The sequence below is a fragment of the Microcebus murinus genome, chromosome 5 (genome assembly GCF_040939455.1).
Source record: "Microcebus murinus isolate Inina chromosome 5, M.murinus_Inina_mat1.0, whole genome shotgun sequence".
NCBI classification, from domain to species: domain Eukaryota; kingdom Metazoa; phylum Chordata; class Mammalia; order Primates; family Cheirogaleidae; genus Microcebus; species Microcebus murinus.
Window position 1 is genome coordinate 65583820 of NC_134108.1, and position 16663 is coordinate 65600482.

A 16663-nucleotide genomic window follows, 5' to 3' on the forward strand; every position below is an offset into this window, starting at 1 on the left:
CAATTCAAAGTGAAGAGGAAATAAAATGTGCAGAGTTGGCCTTTGGAAATTGTTGTTATTTGATTTAATTAATTTATTTTTTAACCCTTTGCACTCGCTTGCTTTTTTCTCATTATTCACTCGACATTATCCATACTGGACATCCGAGTGCAAAGGGTTAGTCAATGCTGGAAACATAAATATTCAGCCCCCTTTTGCATTATTTTTTTTTTCATTTTAGGGCCACCAATCCTTATTATAGCTGTTTAACATGAACCTCTCGTGATTATAAATCACTCTTTAGAGTCGTCTGAACTAGATTGGTAATATGAAGTAACTATATCAAATTTTTTAGTAGGAACAGGAAAAAAAGTATAAAGTGTTATTAACTATATATTTTGACTTAGTTGACTAGAGTAAGCTTACAAATGATCAGTGTCTCTTTTAGTCATGAATGAGTACACAGTATGGCACATAGTTTTGTACCATATATGGTTATACATGTATTTTTAATAGATAAAAATAAATCAGGTACCAAATACTGAATACCCTCAAAATTTGAATTTCAAGGAACACTGGCAGAAAATATCATTTGAAACTGAAACTATCACAAATCAACATAAACATGGATGAAATTAACTATGTATAAAATTCCCAGATGTTAACCTACACTTAGGATATCAGCAGATAAACTATGGATTTATCTATCAGAAAAATAAATAAATAAATAAATAAATATAGATAATGTTAATTAAACTTAACATGCTAGAATTTCTAACATGTTCATTCAGAGGCAAACAGCTGGCTGCTGGTCTATATAACAGTCACAAGAAGGAGTTGGGGAGCTTGACATTTTTAAGGATGTTCCTGATTATTACAGACCACCTGGCCACTGTATGTTACCAATACACTGTAAGTCTTTAGGCTTGATGACACCAGCCTAGGACTCCTGAGCTCTCTTGCTAGCACCTTTTGAACTTCACATTTTCCCCAACAGTGAGAGCCCTGGCCTCAGCACTGGGGGACTTCAGCTCTGCTGGGAGCTGTGCTGCTCATCTAACTGTGTGGCCTCCATGGAGTCCCTCTGCCTCTCTAGTCCACAGCCTCCTCTACTCTGAAATGTACAAAATAATAATAATAATAATAATACTTACTTCAAAGATTTGTTGTGAGAGTTAATTGAAGTCACTAATGTGAAAGTGCCCAGGACAGATCCTGACCCATAGTAGGTGCTTGGTAAATGTTTTAATTCAAAAAATAGATAAAAAGAATAATCTAACTCCAGTATTCTACTCTTCTGGGAAATTCTATTTCTCTGTGTCAGTTGATCAGTAAGCATTCCGCTTTATCTGTCAGTCTGGCTTTTCTGACCCATGTCTATGTGAACAGACAGAAATGATTTCTTTTTCTGTGCAAAGCCAAACCCTCAATGGGCCTGGCCTCCTGGTGGCCCGTCAGTTAGCAGGAGCAGACCCCAAAGAGGGGGCCTTCCGAAGCCCTCAGCTGGCTTCCTCTGCTGCATTACTACAAAATGATGTCAGTTCTTTTCAGAGTTTTGCAGAGTGAGCAGAAAAGTTAAGTGTTTTGTTTGTTTCTTTCTTTTTTTAAAATAAGGCCAAGAAACTAAAAGTATTCATGTACAGTAGCAAATGAGAGAAATATGAATCCTACTTACAATGTATTTTTTAGATGCTGGTTAACCTGGTTTATTTTTACTTTGACAGATACTTCCGTTTAGGGGGTGCTTTCCACAGAAAGATTCTATTGTGCAATAGAAAAGTCGGTAAATTTTGTCTGTAGGTTTCCTCCAGCTCTCTCAGGTGACCACACCCAAGCCTCAGTGTTGCTGTGTTCTCAGTAAGGGACTTGAGTTATTTCTTTAGTATATGTTTTAGTTTCCCCCAGAAGGCTTTTGTTGGTAGAATTTGTAATCTTTCTTTTTTTTACAGGACATTGTGCTTAATACAGAGGAAGACCAACAATGTATATGCAACAGATTCAATTTTTTTTTTTTTTTTGCTGGTTTTGTCAAATGTCTTATAGAGTTAGACATCTGGAGTACTGTAAAACATGCATTATCTTTAGATTCAAAAAGGAGCAAGCCACATTGTCCTCACTGTCAAATGTGTCAGGCTTGGCATACATGATGGAGATTAATGAAGTATCATGAGAGTAATATGGTTCCTAGAAAGCTTCTACAATTTGGAATAGGGTCTTAATCACATGTAAAGCAAAGCTGTTCACGTTTAGTGAACTTGCATTTCACTGGAGGTGTACAATATTTTAATTTTAAAACAAAAATAATTTGTAGATTTCTCATCTCTCCAACTTTTATTTTTCACTTCAGTTTTCAGAAATTTTAATTTAAAAAATTATATGCCTTTTGGAAGTTGTACATTTTTCTGAGCAATAACTAAAATTTATTTCTTCTTTGGTTGTTGAGGTGTATTAAATTTGAAGATGATAATGTCTCCATTTTCTGTGTGGATTTTTGTAAATACGATGGGTTCACGCTAAAGGAAGGGACTTTGATTCCGGGATTATGTTGATTTGGTACACATTAAATGGGAGTTCAGATATCCAAAGACTCTGTAATGAACTGTAAAGACGTAAATGACTTGTGTTGTATAATGAACTAAACCACTGTAATTTTGTACCATATATGCCTTGAAATATGTAATTTCTGCCTTGTTGTTGGTACTTTCCAGCAGCCTTGACTGCATTTTCAGAACCTTCCTCTTTAAAATATTCATATTTCATTCCTTCAGCTATAATGAATCCTTTTCAAAATCTATGTAAATCTTTCCTGCAGCCTGAGGAGCCTTCATCCCTTTCCTCATGGTCCATGCAAGCACTTCATCTGGTCCTGCAGTGAAAAAGTATTTTAGTTGGAGTGCTGCAAACCCAACCTGAATAATCTTTGGCAAAGCATTTTGTGTCATGTTCACTTCTAGAAACTTCTGTCCCTCCTCAGCACTCAATTCTTGCAACTTGAGTTCCGAGGCCCCATTAAAAGGAATGACCAAGGCACCTGGATCATATGTGTCCACCCACTCTTTAATTTTTATCAACCATTTGTTTTTCTTTCTAATGTAGTCTTTTTCAGAAAGATTAACCGAGTAGACCATTGGTTTTGAAGTCAAAAATAAGTGTTTATTCAATACTTCAATCTCTTTGTCATTCCAGTCATGATAGAAACGAACAGGTTTCTTTTGATCTACAACCCAGGATTTGACTTTGCACATTATATCATATTCATGCTTTAGTTTTTTATCTCCTCCTCTCACAGCCACCTTTTCTGGTTTATCTGTAATGGGCCCAATGATTTCCTTATCTTTAAGCTGAAGCTCTTCATGCATTATTTCTATATCTCAAATAGGATCTACACTTCCTTCACCATGTGTGATATCATCATCTTCAAAAGCACATGTTAGATGAAAGATCCCATCACAGGCACTCGTATGAAATAAAAAAGCATTTCCTAGGCCCTGCCCATTGTGAGCTCCTTTCACAAGGCCCCAGTTAATATCCACTACATTTAGAAAGGCAGGGATTTTACTTGCTGGTTTGTGGTGCTGGCAAAGAAAGTCAGTCGTTTCATCTGGCACAGGTACTCTGCTCTCGTGAGGATCAATAGTGCAGAATGGGAAGTTTTCCGCTGAAGCCTGACTATTGTTTAATACATTAAAGAAGGTAGATTTCCCAACATTTGACAATCCAGTAATACCGATTTTTCAGTGAGATTCCAAATCTTGCAATGATTGGGGGTGGTTTACTTCCATCACCTCCCCTTTTGGGGGGCATCATGCTCGGGTGGGTGATGAGGACACAGGGTCTCAGCGGCAATAAGAGACGGATCCTGCTGATAGCCAGAAGTGGGGGGGAACAGACTCAAATTAAAAGTGGAATAATTGTGTTTAGTCATTACTTTTTATTTCACACTTAACTAGTCCCCTGAAGTCAACAAGCCATGAATGGTTAAGATTTGGCACCCTGGAGTTATCAGACCTGGTTCAAATCCTAGTTGTGCCACAGAGGAGTTTCAGGACATTGGATACAGTTCCTAACTTTTTCTTTACCTTTTCTTAAACCTATCACCTGTAAAATACTGATAGAAACACCCACTTCCCAGAGCTCTTTTGAGGATTGTGTTACGTCATGCACATAAAGCACCTACCACTCAGCACCAGCTGAGAGCACTCCATGAAGTTTAGCTGTTATGGGGGTGGGATACAGAGATGAAGACGGAGTTCTTGAAAAGTGAATTCTCTGGTTCAGTTTAATCACCTGGGATTTCATTTGCTTGCCTGTCTGTTTCATGATTACCTTGAAAGGAACTAACTGAGGCCAAATTTGATGCCCTGTATTTGAAATTTCTGGTAAGAATACCGCCTTGAAACACTGACAGTCATTTGTACCTTTTTGTAGCCACTGCACTAAAAAGACAAAAAGCTATTATTTTTAGATAACAAGGTACATCTTGAGAGTGACTTCAGCAGGTAAAGTAATCTTGGTTGTATTTTGGGGAATCATTGGGAAGAGCTTTGAGGGGTCTAGAAAACACTAAACGGGGAAGTTGCTCCAATGGATACAACTCCAGTGTTGTAGGAGTGGTTTAACTTAGTGCTGTTTGGGTTTGATATTGTTTCTTCAGTGGAAAAACTCTTCTGTGTCTCTTTCTATTTTACATTAACTCCAGGAGCTGAGTCAGGGGTGAGTCCAGTAAATGAGTTAATATAGAAATCAAATGTAAATTCATCCTTAGGATTACATCCATTATGTAAAACTGGGACTGGAGAAGAGATAAAATTACTGTTTTTCTTTATTCTTTATAGTAGAGGGTCAGTCTTCTCTAGAAATGTACATGCTGCAAAAACAAAACAAAACAAAGAAATAAAGCTCATCAATATGTTGTGGTTTTAAAAGGCGGGAAAGGATGTATGTTCTTATTCTGAGTCACTGCCCAAGCATTAATAACACTAAAGAATGTTCCAAGCTGGCTACCAGAATGAACAAGAACTAGCTGCATTTGTGTAATCATCATAAAAATTATGTCCTATCTGCATTTTTAATTGAGCCAAACATTGCACAGAATTAGACACAGCCTTTGTTCTCGAGGAGTTTACAGTGTAAGACAGAAGATACTAATGTGTGTAGACATGAAAACAAATTCAGCTTAACATTTTATAAACATGGTGGGTCCTATTTCATGCCTTTCTGGACTTCCCAACCCAAGTAACCCATCATCAGATGTCATTTCATCCATGGGATAATTTTCTTTTTTATTTAAATAGCTTGCTTTTTTTCCTTGACTATAAAATAATACATGTTCATTTTAGAGAAATTGAAAAGTAAAGTATAAGAAAAAAAACAAAAATCACATGTAATTCCACCACCCAGACAAAACTATCAAGTGTTATATTTTAGTGACATTTTTAACATATCTTTTTAAATGTATCTGTATATCTTACATAACTGAGGTCTATAAATGTAGTTTTGCTGCATGCTTTTTCACCTAATGTATCTTTGCATGTTTTCATATTAAGAATTTTTTTTAAATAGCATTTTTGTGGTTTTATAATATTAGGATAATTGGAAAGTTGAAAATCCAGTTTTTGGTGCCCCGAAACAGACATTTAAAGTTTAAAAAGTCAAAGGAGCATGCTAACTGTTCACCATCCAGACCTGTTTCCGAGATAGAGCTATTGTTGACCTAAAGTGGAAACTCACGGAGCTCTGCATATTTCCTCAGGCTGGGTGGCTGTTCGTGCTGTCTTCCCCCGTTGACTTATCAGGCTCCATGCACACATGCACATTTGTTTATAGCAGTCTTCCTGATATGCAGCCACGGCGTGGGTTTTGGAAAACTGCCCAGCTACATACCATTCATACCAGCTGACATTCAGCTTCTGGTAGCTAATCAGGTACTCTTAACTCCTTCAGTCTTTAAAGAACTCATCCTATAGTGCCACCGACTGACCGCAACACACTGGCTAATTCTCTGGGGGTTTCTATTCATGCACGCAAATGAAAAGAGACATAATGGTCCAAGTATTGTGAAAGGTCACTTGTAAAAATCACCAGCCCCCTGTAGGCCATACCGTAAGTGACTGCTGGAGTTCATACTCCTTCCAGCTTAGGATGATGTTTCCTGAAGCACTTTGGAAGCAGGTGGAGTCTCAAGGGGCTTCACAGGAGTGACAGAGACCATCTTTGGCCTCCTAGAGGACAGGATCCTAGAGGATCAATGTGCCTCTTGTGAGGTGCCTCATCATCCCAGAGGCCGCCCCTTTCACAAAACTTCACCTGGTCCTCTGCTTCCCCCAGGAACTTGGTTGTCTTGTTACCACTTCTGTTTCTTGTGGAAAGTAAGCATCATAGTATAGAGCTCAGTCTGGTTAAGTGGTGGAATAGGAGATGCGAAGGGGCAGAGGGAGGGAGGTTAAGCAGAGTTGTAAGATTGCATGCAAATATTGGATGAGGTTCAGAATCTTTCCTTTATCTCTGCCAACAAACACTTCATCTTTTTTCTCCAAAGCTGATTTTTACTCCCTACATTAAACAACCTTTTTTGTATGCAGGAATCTAAAGAGGAAATGCTCACAATAATGGCACACCAGGAAGGAGGACCCTAGATAAAGAGGAGATGTTAAAATGGCATTCATTCTATTTACAAATATCTCCACGGAGCATGTTTCAGTAGTTAATCAGAGCGTTCTTGCCTGGCGCTTTCTAAAATGATATCATTATCTGGCTTGCTATTTCAGCAGTTCCAGGAATACCTTGCCTGTGGGTCAGGATACTTGGTTTCACATAAACAACACATAAGAGGCCTTTATGATTTCAGAAAGACAGACAAGAGAAGAAATAGCTATTTGAGTTATGTGAACAAAAAATAAATTGGCAACATCCCTCCCCTGTCTAACATAGACACTGAGAGAAGGTGTCCTCTGCCACTGCTTGTCGTTAAGTGCTGTTTGTTTCGTCTGAGACCACACTGAATGTAGCCCGTTAGTAAACGAAGGCACCTTTGAAATTCCCATGGGAGACCATGAGGCACATGCACATTGCTTCATGGATGATGTGAAGTCTTGGAATGAAATCCAGCCATCGCTCATTAGCCAACTCAGCTTAGCAAACCTGGACAGCTAGCAGAAGTCAGTCAAACATCCTTGATTTCAGGCAGCTCACAGAGCTCTGGGAATATATCAGGAAGAACGGCAAGAGTGAGTTATTCCAATAATATCGGTTTCATCTATTTGAACTTATCCTTCAGAAATCTAAGGATTATGGAAATAGATTTGCTAAATGCCCTTCCTGCTTTCACTGATGGCAATAGGAACAAATAAACGACCATTTTCTTAATTGGAGTACTATTCACAATTAATTCTTGTTAAGAATAATTCAGTTTTTTAAAAAAGCTTTTTGCCTTGCTTAAATCTACACTAGATAATAAGGGCTATTTGTGTTATTAGGTATATTAGAATTTCACAGCTCATGCTTCTTACAGCAGGAACCTGCAGTCAGTCAACAATTTATAGTATGGGCATGTAGTCCAGGCACAAACTCAGCTACTTACTGTCTACTGCAAAATCAGTGTCAACATAAAGATAAAATCGAGTTAATTATTTGTTCTCTATTCCATACCACAGATCAGATAATGTCTCTGAAAGTGAATACATTCTAGGTCTTATGTAAATATCAGTCATTATTATTTCTGTAAATAATCTTGTACTTAAGATTTGGTCTGAATTAGTGAAGGGGCATACACACACCTCACACTCTAAGTGTGATTTCACACCTAAAGCCAGCATTTGAGAGAGTTTTCAGAGCTTTTTGTAGCTTATCCAGCTGTGGCTGAGTTGGAGAAAGACAGCGAACGATGAGGATCCACCTGTGTGAGTTGTGTCCTCTTTCCTGGTAAGGATATATGATATGTTATTTAAAAGCAAGGAATTCTTGGCCTTGTGCATTCAAGATTGTGTGTTCATTTGCCCACGCATTGCACCTGTTATTCCTCTACCTCGTAAATTAATAAGCTCTCAATCTCACAGTTCCATGGCACCAATATATAATTGAAAACCGTGATGTGCCAAGCACTGTGCTAGCCAATGGGACTAGGCGAAGGTGAGAAAAGGTATGGGGCTCAATAAAACACCATGCTCTTGAGCTGTCTATGGGAAGATCAGCACCTATGCCCATGGTCAAAGCCAAGGTGAGAACTGCTAAGAGAGGCCCATCCTGACCCTTGTGGGTACACATAGTTCTGCCTGGATGAGGTCGGGAATCCTTGACAGAACAGGCGATATTTGAGCTATGTCTTCAGGAATTTGGAGGAGTGTCCCAAGCAGAAAAAAAGATGAAGAGCATTCCAGATAGAGGGAACAATATGTGACAGGCCTAGAGGAAGAAAGCATGTCACATGTTCAGGGCTTGGCAAGATGATTTCATTTTTAATGGGCCTGAACCAAAAGGCCTCATGACTAACATCTATCTACAGATCTACAGCACCTACCATGCGATCATGCTCCAGCCCAGAAATCAGAGGTTGAAAGGACAATGAATTATTTTGAAAGAGTTCCTGCGGTTAATGAGTGATGGTCTGGAGCTCCGCCCTAGACATGCCCACTGCAGGGCGGGTGAATCTTGTGCTGCACAATCACCCACAACCACCTTAGATCAGAGTGCCGTTGCCCTGCTAGCTGTGCAGGTCCCGGAATGCTTCAGAGCTCAGACTGCGGGGTCAAGAAGAGACCTAGGTGCAAGTTCTGGTTCTTCTGCCATTTATTTAGTATGGGTCTTGGGGCAAGTTTCTCTCTTTTCTTAAAAAAAAAATAAATAAAACATGCAATTTTATCTATTTATATAATACAAATGATTTTATATAAGAGCATAAGTGTGATAATAGCATACACATTTTTGAATTCCCTTTTTTCTTAAACTTTTCATTTTTTGCCTGGCTCATTCTCCCCCCCCCCACCCCCCACATACCTTTTTCCTCCTTCTTCCATTTTAACTGCCCACATAGCCTGCCATATTTTTCCCTCCTTTGTGTAAACGTATAAATATCTGATCATGCGCACACAGACACCCTCGCACACAGTGGGAGCAAGGGGATTGTCATTTTATTTTACAGAAATGAAAATGTTATATGGAATGTTTCCAAAGTCTTAAGTTTTTATCTCAGCAGTATAATTGCTATAAACTTACCAAAGAAATATTTGACCATTTAATTATTTATATTTCTTTCACACTTATTTAGTTTTGAATAATAAATTTTACTCTTATTTTTTATGCATAAGGTTTTATGTTGAATTTTAATAAGAACCATTGATGTTTTAAAATGTTAAATATTCAATCTTTTAGATGTTTTATGTAAGTATGAGGCATTTATACTTCTGAAATTATTAAAGTTTAAAAATATACTAAAACTTTTGGAACTCACTATTCCATTTTTTTATGTCTTTTCTCAAGAAACTCTAATATATTGAAATCTCTTCTTTTTAATGGGTGCATAATATTCTGTAATGTAACTATTAGAATTTGCTCCACCATTACCCTACTGATGGTTATTTACCTTGGTCACAGTTTTTTTGGTCATTACCAACACTGCATCCATAAACATCTTTATACATGTTCTTGCATACACTACTATTATTTCTGTGGCATAGGTTCCCAGGAATGGAATTGTAGGATTAAAGAGTAAATGCAATTTTAATAAGTGTTGAAATAAATGGCTTTAGTTAATTAATTTTTAAAAAGCCTTAGATTTTAGACTATTTGAAAAGAACATTCACATGACTTATTTGTTTGATGCACACAGTGACCTTTGAGGCAGGTAGAGTAGATATTATTGTTATTCCCATTTTATTGATGGGAAAATGAAGGCACAAGATGCTGAATGGTTTCTCATAGTTATCCAGTTAGAAAGCACTTTACTCCAGTCTAGAGCCAAACCTCATCCTCAAAAAGCCCCACACAGTCTTTCTTTATCTACATTTTTGGTTTTGATGGATCAGTTAAGTGAAAAATCTTCAAAATCCATTAAGAAAAGGAAACATACCTTTGGTTATGCCACCAGGAGAGGGCAGTAGTTGAAATACATTTATTCTCCTAAATAATTAGCACCCCCAGGCTGCTGGGGGTGTACCTTTGTTTCTTTGATATCTGTAATGCCTTACTTTTAGTTTTGGGTTACTTGTTTCATCATTGAAATCTTTATTTAGATTGATGGATACATTTCATCAGTGATCGATTTCCTTGGATATTTTTTAAAAATTTATAGAAACACACATTAGAGTGTATCCCTGAGGTTATAAAAGAATACAGATTTTTTTTCCTTGGTTCCCTTAAAGAACTTCTTCACATATTCTGTGTCTGACTGACTGCTGAAATTCCACTTTTGCAAACTTACTGGCTGTGTGATGTGGGGCAATTCGTGTAGCACTAGGTTTCCTCATCTGTAAAAGGGGGAGAATATACTTACCTCCCAGGGCCATTATTTTAAGGAGTCATAAATGTAAACCGTTTAGCACAGCATGTATCTCACAGCGGAGGCTCAGTACATGCCATGTGCGTGTGTAGCCCCTGTGGAGGGAGGCTAGCACTGCTGATGGTAACATGCTAAGGGTCTAGCAATGTCTACCAGGAACACACTGGGTGGGATGTATTTAATAGTTTTCATCTATACCATTGCCAAAATGGCATTAAGCTGTTCTGCCTTTTGTACCTGATGCACGTATTGATACAGCACAGCTCCTTAAATAGAAGTGAAATTATAGGAAGGCTCATGGCATTTCTGGGTACTATTTTTTGAGTGACAAGTGTTTTAACCACAGTGAATACTTTTGTTCCTGCAAGGGTTTGATTGAGAGGAACAGCAAAAAGAAATTTAGTTTCTCTTCCTCCAAGTGAACATTGTTTTCTTAGCTGTCTTTTTTGGGAGGTGGGAAGGAGTGGTTACTTAAAACCAATAGTGTGTGTAAATAGAAGTGACAAGTATAGTTAGCGTTTACTCACTATCGCTAATAGACAAGCCCCATAAATGCGGCTCAGGAGACATCTGTGAACAAACAGATTTTTTTCCCTTCAAAAATGTTGAGAATCTTTGTGTTTCTAGCAGGAACAGCTGTAGAATTCAGCTGTTTGTTTGTAACATGATGTCTGAGTGAGGGATGATGTTTAGATGTAGTATATTAATATCCAAGATGTCGTTTTAGATAATACTAAGGTGATCAGGTAAGTAGATTGAAGCCAGGAAATTCAGTGTTAACAGCTGACATTTCATTCTCTCCGAGGTTTGTGAAAAGGCCACAGCTAACTTTGCATTTCCCCAGGAAGGAGGGCGGAGGTTCAGTTGGTAGCACACCCTGCACATTATTTAAACACAAGGTTGGTTCATTTTCTCTTCTGTGAAGGGTGGTTACAGAAAGCGTGTCTTTGGCTGACTTCATCCTGTTCTGCAGCACTTGGAAATAGGGACAGCCGGTGATCTACTGTGGACTGAGAACAAAAGTGGATGTTTCCCTGACCCTACCCAAAAGTGGCTTCTGGCATGCTGTCTTCAGAAACAACAGTTTTTCCATAAAAGAAGAGATGTTTCAAGGCTAGTAACTAGGAAGAGTACCACATTTATGATCCTCAATACTTTCTTACCAGCTGCATAGTATCGTGAGAGGATGTTACGTAGAATCTGTTAAGTATGGAATCCTCCCTAAAGAGGAAAGTGAAGCCCAGAGAAAGCCTGGGACTGCCCAGAGTTGAGGTTAATCAGTAGCAGAACCAGAGAACCCAGGTGCCCTGACACCTCTTCCAGCACTGTATATAAACTTCACAGCCTTTTACCCAGGGCATAGTTGGGTGAGATTTCATATGATCACATTTTGTGTAAGGGAGCTAACATAGGCAGTGGAGTCAGAGAGACCCAAGACCTAATGGGAATTCTACCACTTATTAACTAGACGGTCCCAGCAATGTTAGCCCCCTAAATATCAGTTTCCTTGGTTGTAAAAAGGGGATAATTAAAAAGAGCTCATTGAGTTGTTATGGGAACCCAATGGGATAACATGTGAAAAGCTTAGTATAGGGCCTGGTATAGAGTAGGTGCTCAATTGATGACAGATTTTTATGGGCTGGGTGGTATGCTACCCACTGGAGATACAAAGAAAAATAAGATACCATCCCTCTACTCAAGCAGTTTGCAGTGTAGTTGGGAAGACAGACATACATAGAAATAAAATAGCGTGTGTTAAATGTAATCATGGCAACAAGGTGGTACATAAGGAGTGCAGACTAGAGTAGCTTGGGAAGGCTTCAGAATGGAAGTGTTGCACAGATTTTTGAAAATGAATAATAATTTTGAGGGAGGAAAGGATTTTTCATGAGGAGAAAAGAGTATATGGTATGCTACTATATAGATCTATGAAATAATTACATTTTAATATTAAAATATAAATATTATTATGGAACTGCCATTGGTTTACAATGCTGTGATCTAAAGCCAGGGTCCCCAACCTATGTTGAGTCATATAATTGTTTCATTATGTATTACAATGCAACAACAATAATAGAAAAAAAAAATACAGAATAAATGCAATGTGCTTGGATCATCCTGAAACCATCCTCCTTTCCCTGGTCCATGGAAAAATTGTCTTCCACAAAAATGGTCCCTGGTGCCAAAAAGCTTGGGGACTGCTTGTCTAAAGTGTCCAGACAGAGAAGCCAGAAAGGAGAGTAGAAAGAAGGACATAATCTAAGTGACTTGGAGGCTGTTCTGCATGGATATGGGTTGACACCAAAAGACTTTGAAGCTGGGAGGCAATGCAGTAATCGTGCACAGGTGGAGAATGACTGGGAGGAGGGGGAGCAGTGAGGGTGTTGGGTCTGGTGTGGATGCTTGGACCCTGTCACTAAAACTGATTTGGGGGGTTAGGTAGTGAGTACTATTTGGAACATTATGTGTGGGGTATCCAGATGGCTGGATCCGTTGGAGTTGGTTGTATAGGTCTAGAGCAAGACGGGAACAAATCCAAGGCTATAGATGAGCTCATTGGGAGTAAAGTGTCAGAGTGAACCGAGATGGCCAGGGGTGCAGTCAGGAGGATCCCAGCACTGAAGAGGTAGGCAGTGGAAGAGGATCCCTGGGAGAGGGAGGCCAGGACATAGGGAGACATGGAAGGTAGGAAAAGAGGAGAGTATAGAGAGGAGGCTTCAAGTCAGGTGTAGTTTTGTGGATGTTCTGCATGTTAAATTAAGTGCGTGCATACCTGGATATGTAAAAGAGGACCTGATGGCAAAGTAGGGCAGAAGGCCAGCTCTGCATAGTGAATACTGTCCCTTGGACTTTGCAATCAAGAGATCACAGATGTTCTTAGTGTGAAAAACTCTACTGAACATATTCAGATGGTAGCCGTATTTCAATGGGCTAAAGAGAGCCAGAAGTGAGGCTCTTTTGCAAATGGAAGTGTCTCAGAAGATGCAGGAGAGAGCACGTTGCAAGACTTCCAAAAACAAAGGCAGGTTAGTACTCATGTGGAGCAGTCCTAATACTTGCAGACAAAGTGGAAGGAGGCAAGGAGGGGTGGGGATACATACACATTTTTGGGTAAGGGCCGCCACTTTCTCCCCCAACATCCATCTCTTCCAATGTTGTTTTCCTGATCTGCTTCAGCCTACAGATCCAAGGGGCACCTCCCTGGGGGATTGGTTCCCATACCAGCAAGCTTATAAAGCCTATGTTAGATACCCTTAACAGCTGGTTACGGTCATCCTGCTGTTAAGAGCCACAGAGTTGTTCCTTCCCAGTGTGCACTTTCTGTAGCTACCTCCTGTTCTCTGGCCGCTCGCCTCTCAAACCCTCAACATTCCTATGTTCTTGTTTCCTTGTCAGTTTGATCCCTTCTCTGCTGGCCCTGAGCTCCAGAATTGTTATTCCCTGTGACTGGTTAAAAGCCGAGTGTCATGGTTTGCTACATGTTTTAAGAATGTACATGTTGAGTATATACATGTATGATAAGATAAAATCAGTGTGTCCACAGGAGGAAAAGAAAACAAGGCTTGGTAGGAATAAATTTATTATATTCACAGATTGCAGGGAGGCGGTCACCACATGCCATGCAGGGCCACAGAGAAAAGCACCAGTGTGGGGCAGAAGGCAGGATCGCCAGGAGAGCGCGGGCCAGCCATGGCCTTCATTGGAATTTCCATGGGAAAGACAAGGCAGGGCAAACTGCTCAGGATTGGATGGTTTGAATAATTTGGGCAGGCTGTAAGCTATAGGCATGGTCCCTGCTTGCCTGGTACAAGGCTGTGGGAGAGTAAAGATAGAGGAATATTGCCTCTCAGGGTGTATGGGCCAGATAGATGAGGTCTGTCTCTGACTGGTTAGATTGCATATCAAAGGTCTGCTCCAGGCTATCTCTAAGAACTGAGTAGCCTTGGAAGGTGCAGTCTCTCTCCAGTCAGAAAGGTGTTTTTAAGATGTCAAAACATCATAATGTGTAGAAACTACAAAAATATGTAAAATATACCATAACTCCTAGTATTCCTTAGTCAACCTGTCTGCCTGTTTATTAATCTCAGCTCTGATTTTTTTTCCCCTCTATCTGGCCAAATCCAGGCCTTACAACTTCCAGTACACTGAATTCTTACTCCTGCTGTGGCTAGGATCTGTGTCTTGAGGTACTTAAGTCAGATGGTGAGTCTTAAATGTCAGCTTCAGGTATCCAAACTTGACCAGGTAATCCCAGGGACATCAACAAAGCATTATGCCCAAGAGGGACAACTTGGGTAGATTAATCTGGCAGCAGGAATTATATGGAGTGACTATGGATAGTCACTACCTAGTAAAAGGTGGAGTGACTAGAGGTAGGGCATATGGTTAGGAAACTATTAATGAAGTATAGATTTGGGCAACAAAGCCAGAAATATGGTAGAAGCCATGAAAGTAGAGGGAACATAGTTAAGAAACATTCACGGAAAGTTTGAGAGGTACGGTTACTTGTAGGGTATAGGCAATAAGGAAAAGAGGCGAAAGACAAATATTTTTAAAAATGTAAATGATATAAAAAAAAAGTAAGACCTGAGAAATATACTAACATTCATTTAATAAAGCATTGTTTGAACTTGTTAGGTAAATAAAGAAATCAAATTATAGCATGATTTATATAATATGAATATAGATTATATCATGTAGTATTATTTTATAATATTTCTTCTGTTAGCTTTTTAACATCTATACTCAATTATAAAATTATTCTCAATTCCAATTTAATGTAGAATTTGTGATTAAACATAAGCTTTTTGAGGATGGGGTCTCTGATAATGTAATATGTCAGTATTGTAGAAGTTTAGATTTAGACTTTTTATGAAGATATTTTAACCTTTTGGGGTTTTTTTTATTTTTATTTCTTTGTTTTATTTTATTTTAACCTTTTGGATTGTCACCAGGAACCAAACTCAGGAGCAGTTTTTTGACTGTTGATGTAATTTTAATTATATTAGCAATATAATTAATAATATATTAATAATGATATTAATTATATTAGCATTATATTAGCAATTTAAAAACATTTTACGAGAAGGTAAAATATTTTTACTCTTTCTGGCATTGGTCACCAGCCCACTATTTTTACCTGAGCAAAAATTTTCTTTCAAAAGAAGAGATTAGGTTTTTTCCATTGAAAAGTTGTTTTTAACATGAGAATTCAAGCCTTTTTGGTACTTATTAGTGAATATTCCTTCCTTATCATTTTAACTATGCATTTGTTGTTTTTCTTCTGTCTTATGCAGGCAGTTATGAAAACAAAGTGATTTTGCTATCTGCCTTTAAAAGCTACCAAGAGAGTTTCTTACGATTTCATTATATTAGGAAAATCATTGTATTAATGAGAAGTCTCAACTTCTCTAGCATAGGGAGTAAGAAAAAATAATAAATACTACTTTAAAAACTTAGATACAGAAAAAGAACTTCCTAAATGTGTTTTCCAACATGAAGTAACATTATAATATTTTAAAATGCACATTCTAACAAAGTTTACTTGGGTGATTTACTTCTTTAAATTATGAAGTGTATCACACATACAGAAGGAATAAATAACATTTAGATATACTTTAAGGAATTAAATTTTTAAAAATCTGCATTTCTACTACCCATCTTAAGAACATTATCACTATTATTAAAAACCTTATGTACCTCTCTCCTATCGTATTCTATCTCCAACTGCTTTCTTGGATTTTGAGTTGCTTACTCTCTTGGTTTTCTTTCGTTTTACCACATATGTATGTGTCCCTAAACAATATGCTATCTTACTTTTACCTTTATATAAACAGAATCATAGTGATTATTTTGTGACATACTCCCCCTGAAACATTATGTTCTGAGTTTCATCCATATTGATCTGTGTAACTTTAGTCCATTCATTTTCATTGCTATATAGTACTTTATTGTATTTATCATACTACAGTTTATTTAGCCATTCTGTTGAAGCGTCCTGCATTTTATCATGTATAGTGAAACCTTATCAGTCTCCTTATTAATAAAAATAATTTGTAGATTCTTTGGAGTTTTCTGTTTAGATTATTATATCATTTGCAAGTAATGATAGATTTTTTTATTCAATATAATGTTAATTCTTTTTTCTTATTGAGCTGACTAGAATGGCCAATTTTAAATAGACGTAGTAAT

The 16663-nt window shown here is 38.1% G+C and overlaps 1 protein-coding gene and 1 pseudogene across 3 annotated transcripts in view; one reads left to right on the forward strand and one right to left on the reverse strand.

The window, feature by feature from the left end:
* BACH2 (BACH transcriptional regulator 2) overlaps positions 1-16663 on the forward strand; it is a 333757-nt gene that overhangs the window by 97393 nt on the left and 219701 nt on the right. The gene's annotated exons all lie outside the window — the stretch shown is intronic.
* On the reverse strand, positions 2400-3786 carry LOC105863595 (obg-like ATPase 1; annotated as a pseudogene).